We start from the raw sequence: 6,669 nt of genomic DNA, 5'->3' as shown, positions 1-6,669 counted from the left end.
ATTATAGAAATTGTTTTCCTAGTTCTGCTCACTCAACATCAGTTCAAACAAATTTTCTCAAACATTTGAAATCCAGGTTGGTGTAAAACCATTCTTTTTTTCCTTTTTTGTAGCGCCTTCTAGTGCATAGTATTCCGTTAAATTCACATATCAAAATTTGTCAAGCCATTCCTCAACTGGTGAATATACTCTTAGTTTGCAGTTCTTTGTTTCTACAAAAAGAACTGCTATCAGTATTTGTGAATATATGGGCCCTTTTCTGCTTTCTTTGATCTCTTTGGAATATAGGCTTAGTAGTGCTATTGCTGGGTCAAAGGTTATCCACAGTTTGGTGATTTTGGGGATATAATTTCGAGAGTGGTTGCACCAATTCAAAGTTCCACTAACAATGCGTTAGCATGCCCATTTTCCTGAAGCCTCTTCAACAATTGCTATTTTCCTTTTTTTTTTTTTTTTTTTTTAAAGTGAGGCAATTGGGGTTAAGTGACTTGCCAGGGTCACACAGCTAGTAAGTATTAAGTGTCTGAGGTCGGATTTGAACTCAGGTACTCCTAACTCCAGGGCCGGTGCTCTATCCACTGTGCCATCTAGCTGCCCCACCATTTTCCTTTTTAATAATCATTTACGTGGGTCCTCCCTGTATTTGTGCCAATCATGACTCTTTTTATGTTATCCTACATCATTCTTATCTTCCATAAATCCTCCATAGGGGATTGGTTCAATATTCTAGAAGCCCTTTTAACATCCTGTGCATACCAGTGCAGAATTTGGACTATCCTTCTAGAGGCAGCTGGACCTTAGGAAGACCTGAGTTCAAATCCCACTCAGGCACTTATTAACTATGTGTCCCTGGGCAAGTCATTTAAACTCAAATTGCCTCAGTTTCCTCAAATATGAAATAGAGATAATAATAGCACTTACCTTACAAGGTTGATGTTAGGATCAAATGAGATCATATTCATAAAGTGCTTAGTACAATGTCTGACTTCCCTTCCCTCCCTCCTTCCCTCCCTTCCTCCCTCCCTTCCTTCCTCCTTTCCTTCCTTCCTTCCTCCTTCCCTCCCTCCCTTCTTTCCTCTCTCCCTTCCTCCCTCCCATCCTTCTTTCTTTCCTTCCTTCCTTCCTTCCTTCCTTCCTTCCTTCCTTCCTTCCTTCCTTCCTTCCTTCCTTCCTTCCTTCCTTCCTTCCTTCCTTCCTTCCTTCCTTCCTTCCTCCCTCCTTCCCTCCCTCCTTCCTTCTGTTGTCTCTTGCTCCTGTTATACCACACAACTGCTTCTCCTCTTTTTGAGTGTCCATTTCCAAGATGAACCTTATGTTTCTTTTTATGCATACATGATTTTGGGCAACATGCTGCAGCCTATTTATACCTACCACGTCTCTCTCCATTGCTTCTATACTTTGGTGGATTTGTTGAAGTCATTGCTGTTGGAATTCCCTCTAAGCCATTCTTGTCCTCTTTTCTTAAGTAACTCTTATCCATGTACTCCTATACATTCTCCAAAGGGGGTTTACCTAACATGCTGGGAATTTTCCTTGAGCTCACTTGACATTGTTTGGAAACCAGTGGAGTAGGTGGGCCATTCAGTGGTTATCCCCAAATGTCATCGCATGATTGGCTTGCTTTTTAAATCTTGTCATACATTTCTCTCATCCTTTATGCCATTTATCCAGTGAAATTCTCTGCTATCAATGTGCTTCAGTCTGCTCATGCCCACCAGGCCTCTATCGATTGATTACCTTTTGATTTAAATTCTTTGCTAATTATAATGTTACATGACTCAATCATATGGCATCACCACAAGAATATTGCTGCTAAAAAAGCTGGGTCTTCATTTTGGGGAAGTGCTTTGGATCATTAAAAAGACTGCATCATATTCCAAATATAGAGTAGACTGCTTTCTTCCTCCTCTCCAATTCTGGGCCCAGTTTTCTGTTTGTGAAGAGTGACTTCCTATGCCATTTGTACTAAAGGACCAGTTCTATGGTTTATCCATCCAGTTGTATATCATTGTAAGGACAGCAAGCATTCTTTATCAACTTGATTGTGTGGCTAGTTAGGCTGACCTCTCTTGAGTGATGAGGGATCTTATTTAGGAGGCTCTGGAATGTTCCAAACCTTAATGATAATATTAACCCATTCGTTGTATTTGTGTCCCCAGTGCCTACTGTAGTTTCTGGTGCATAATATTTGCTTAATAAACTTATTAATGGATTGAAATCATTTCAATGTTTTAAAAATATTTTAATATAATACCTCATTTAAGCCTCACAAGGAGAGATGCTAGTATTGCCCCCATTTTATAGTTAAGAAAACTGATGCTCTGAAAAATTAAATGACTTGCCCAGGGACATGTGTCCCTATGAAATGTCTGAGGTAGAATTCAAATCTATTTCTCCTCACCCAAAATCCAATGGTTTTCCCTCTATATGATGATAAGGGAGATAGAAACAAACAGAAAGCAAATACAGAAACAGAAATGGAGAAAGGCAGAGAAAAAGAAGCACACAGAAAAATAGAAAGAGATAAACACAAAGGAGAAAGAGAAAAGGAGAGGGAGAAAGGGATAGAGGGAGAGAAAGAGAAAGGGATAGAGAGAAAGGGAAAGTTATAGAAAGAGAAAAATAAAGGGAGAAACACAAGGAGAGAGAAATGGAGAGAGAGAGGAGAGAGAGAGAGAAAGAGAGAGAGAGAGAGAGAGAGAAAGAAAGAGAGAGAGAGAGAGAGAGAAAGAGAGAGAGAGAGAGAGAGAGAGAGAGAGAGAGAGAGAGAGAGAGAGAGAGAGAGAGAGAGGCATAAAATGTTTTATATTGGTTTTTAGGAAACATTCCTTCAGATGTCATTAGAAAAATAACAATTTATATTTCTATAGTTCTTTGAAATGTTAATGCTTCTTTACATGTCATCTTATTTGATTTTCACAACAAACCTGTGAGATAAGTGTTATTCTTATCCTCCATTTCACTTATGAGGAAACTGAGGCTGAAAGGTTAAGTGACTTGCCCAGGATCATAAAGCTAATTAGTGTTTGGGTTAGGATTTTACCTCAGGTCTTCCTGATTCTCAGTTCAGCGCAGTGTCTTTTGTCTTCTCTCTGGGCATAGAACCTTAACTGCCTCTTTGATTTTGTGGGGTGGAAGAGAAGAAAGCTACTATGGTCTTAGCCTTCAAACAGGTCTAAGCCCCAAACTCTCACCTCAGGGTTGTTCTTCATCTTTGGAATTGCTAATCATTGCTAGTGGTTCTGCCTTCTGGGGCTAAGCACAACTAGCCTAATCTCTCTCCCCCATGATAGCCCCTCAACCACCTGAAGGACTCTCAGTCCTCCCCATTTCCACCTCCTGACTTTCCTGGCTTCTTTCTAGTGCCAGCCAAAGTCCCACTTTCCCAATCCCTCTTAATGCTAGTGCCTTCCTTCTGCTAATTATTCCCAATGTACCCTAGATATGGCTTATTTATATGTAGTTATTCTCATGTTGTCTCCCCATTAGACTGTAAGCTCTTTGAGAGCAGGGACTGTCTTTTACCTTTTTTCACATCTCCCAGTTCTTAACCTGTTGCTTGGCATACAGTAGGTGCATAATAAGCATTTACTGATTGACTGCCTATATCATGCAGGCTCTCCACTTCATGCTTTTATCCCCAAGGATACTAGGGAGCCATTGAATGTATAAGAACACAAGAGATAAGTCTGCCCATATGGTTGGGAGAGAGTAGACACTAGATGTAGAGGTTTGTTAAGAGACTATTATAGACAGGAGGGAGAGAACTTTGGAACTCAAAATATTTTTTAAAGTGCTAAAAATAAATAAATAACAATTTAAAAAGAGACTATTATAGTGGTCCAGAATGATCCAAATGAGGGCCTACATGTACTACGATAGTGATAGAGGGAATAGAAAGTAGGATAATTATTTTGAAAGAAGTAGCAGGGGTAGACCTGGTAACAGACAAATAAAAAGATAGATTATAGATAGATGGATGATAGATAGATATAGGTAGTTAGACAGACAAACAAACAAATAAATAACTATAAATAAACATTTGATGACAGTAAAATATAATAATGGGGCAGCTAAGTGGAACAGTGGATAGAGGTCTGGGCCCAGAGTCAGGAAGATTCATCTTCCTGAGTTCAAATCTGACCTCAGACACTTACTAGCTGTGTGACCCTATGCAAGTCACTTTACCCTGTTTGCCTCAGTTTCTCATCTATAAAATGAGCTGAAGAAGGAAATGAGAAACTACTCCAGTATCTTTGCCAAGAAAACCCCAAATGGGGTCATGAAGAGTTGGACATGACTGAAACTGTTGAACAATAACAAAATATAGCAATAACAATAGGTGTAATAATACCAACTGGTATTTACACAGTGTTTTCAGGCTTGCAAAGCATGTTACATGCATTAATTCATTTAATGCATAGAAACCCAATAAGTTAAGTACTAAAAGATATCACAGGCATATCTTGGAGATATTGCAGGTTTGGTTCTAAATTACCACAATAAAGTGAATATCTCAATAAAGGAAGTCAGGCAAATTATTTGGTTTCACAGTACATATAAAAGTGATGCTTATACCAGTCTGCAGTTTATTAAATGTGTAATAGTATTATGTTTAAAAAAGTAATGTACCTACTCTAATTAAAAAAACTTTATTGCTCTTGTGTAAAAAGTAACAGTAATGTTGTACAATGATCAACTGTGAATGGCTTAGTTATTCTCAGCAGCACAATGATCCAAGCACTTATGAAAAATGCTTTCCATCCCCAGAGACAGAATTGATAGTGTCTGAATAAAGAAGGAAGTATGCTTTTTAAAACTTTCTTTATTTTTCCTGAGGTTTTTTTGTCTGTTTTCTCCCACAACATGACTAACATGGAATTTTTTTCAGGACTACATATGTATAACCTATAAAGAATGGCTTGCTTTCTCAAAGGGTGGGGGGGTGAGGAAGGGAGAGAATTTGGAACTCAGTTTTAAAATGGACATTAAAATTGTTTTTACATGTGATTGGGGAAAAATAAAATACTAAATAAAGAAAAGTTAAAAATACATTATTGCTAAAACATGCCAACCAACATCTCAACTTAATCTTTTTGCTGGTGTAGGATTTTGCTTTGATGTTAATGGCAGCTGACTGATAAGGGTGGTTGTTGCTGAAGGCCAATGAGGGTTAAGTGACTTGCCCAGGGTCACACAGCTAGTAAGCATCCAGTATCTGAAATTGATTCTTTCTTAAAACTGAACGCTTAGAGGCCATTGTGGGGTTATTAACTGGCCTAATTTCAACATTGTTGTGTATCAGGGAATAAAGAGACCCGAGGAGAGGGAGAGGGATGGGGAATGACTGGTCAGTGGAGTGGCCACAACACACACAACATTTTATTGATTAAATTCTCTGTCTTATATGGGCGTGATTTGTGGTGCCCCCAAACAATTTCAGCTTCCTCCTATGTAAAATAAAGAGGATTATCCTAAGTGGCCTCTTCATTATCTCAGTCTCTAGTTCCATGAACCCACCTCAGTTAGATCACAGATCCATTCGAACACTGGAAGGATGAGGGCAGAACTCTAGATAGAGACATAGAGCCTGTCCTTGGGTAAATCCCTGTTTGAAAAGGAAAGACATGAATCCTCTTTTTTTTTTTTTTTTGCAGGGCAATGGGGGTTAAGTGACTTGCCCAGGGTCACACAGCTAGTAAGTGTGAAGTGTCTGAGGCTGGATTTGAACTCAGGTACTCCTGAATCCAGGGCCGGTGCTCTATCCACTGCACCACCTAGCTGCCCCTTATGCTACTTTTTTTTTACACACAAGTCATTGTTGGGAATATGTCACAGTCTACTCACACCCACCATGTGTCTTTCTATTGTCCTTTGGGTCACTGGCAATTATGATTGCTCAGAGAATCTGGTGTTCCATGATTCACAACATAGAGCAACACCAGGGGAATACTGGTTTTCAAATTATGGACTGTCACCTCAGGGAGATGCTGGAAATTGCTGAAAGCATTACACAATTTTCCAAGAGCAATTCAACCCACTCTCCTCCATCTACTCCTTTCTGAGCACAGTTCACTGGAGGGTCTAGCCCTCCTTCCTTAGCCTTCCACAAGAACCTGAACTTTGCCCCTTTTACCTTGGGCTTCGATAGGTAAGCTCTGCTTGCTTTATCTTGCCCTAAAACCAGTCCTCCATGTCCATTCCCAGGCATTCTGAAACTGCATTACCATTTCCAACCTCTCCCCCTTTCCCCAACTCTCCTTTATATATTATTATGTAATATGCCATTAGAATATTAGTTCCTTAAGGCCAGAAATTGTCTTGCTTGTTTGTATTTATTCCCTTGGCGTGTAACACAGTGCCTTATGCAAGAGTCTAATAAATGCTTTTTTCATTCATATATATTTGTATTTGTGTGTGTGTGTGTGTGTATGCTGACAGACTAACGCAAAGGGCTGCCAGTCCAACTGCGTGTGTGAACAGTTGGCATTCTTTGTCAGAGTGATTTCTTTTAAGTGAGGACTGAGATCTCTGAGTAGTCCCTGGAGTATCCTGGGGGTTGATACAATTTCTACACAATGTCACTTGAAAACAGAAACACTTGGAAGGCCTTTCCAGATAGAGAGAAACTTTCCCCCATCTAGAGGCTGAACAGGATGTCCTCTGGTG

The sequence above is a fragment of the Dromiciops gliroides genome, chromosome 1, assembly GCF_019393635.1.
Source record: "Dromiciops gliroides isolate mDroGli1 chromosome 1, mDroGli1.pri, whole genome shotgun sequence".
Lineage (NCBI taxonomy): Eukaryota > Metazoa > Chordata > Mammalia > Microbiotheria > Microbiotheriidae > Dromiciops > Dromiciops gliroides.
Note: the sequence above shows the minus strand (reverse complement) of the source record.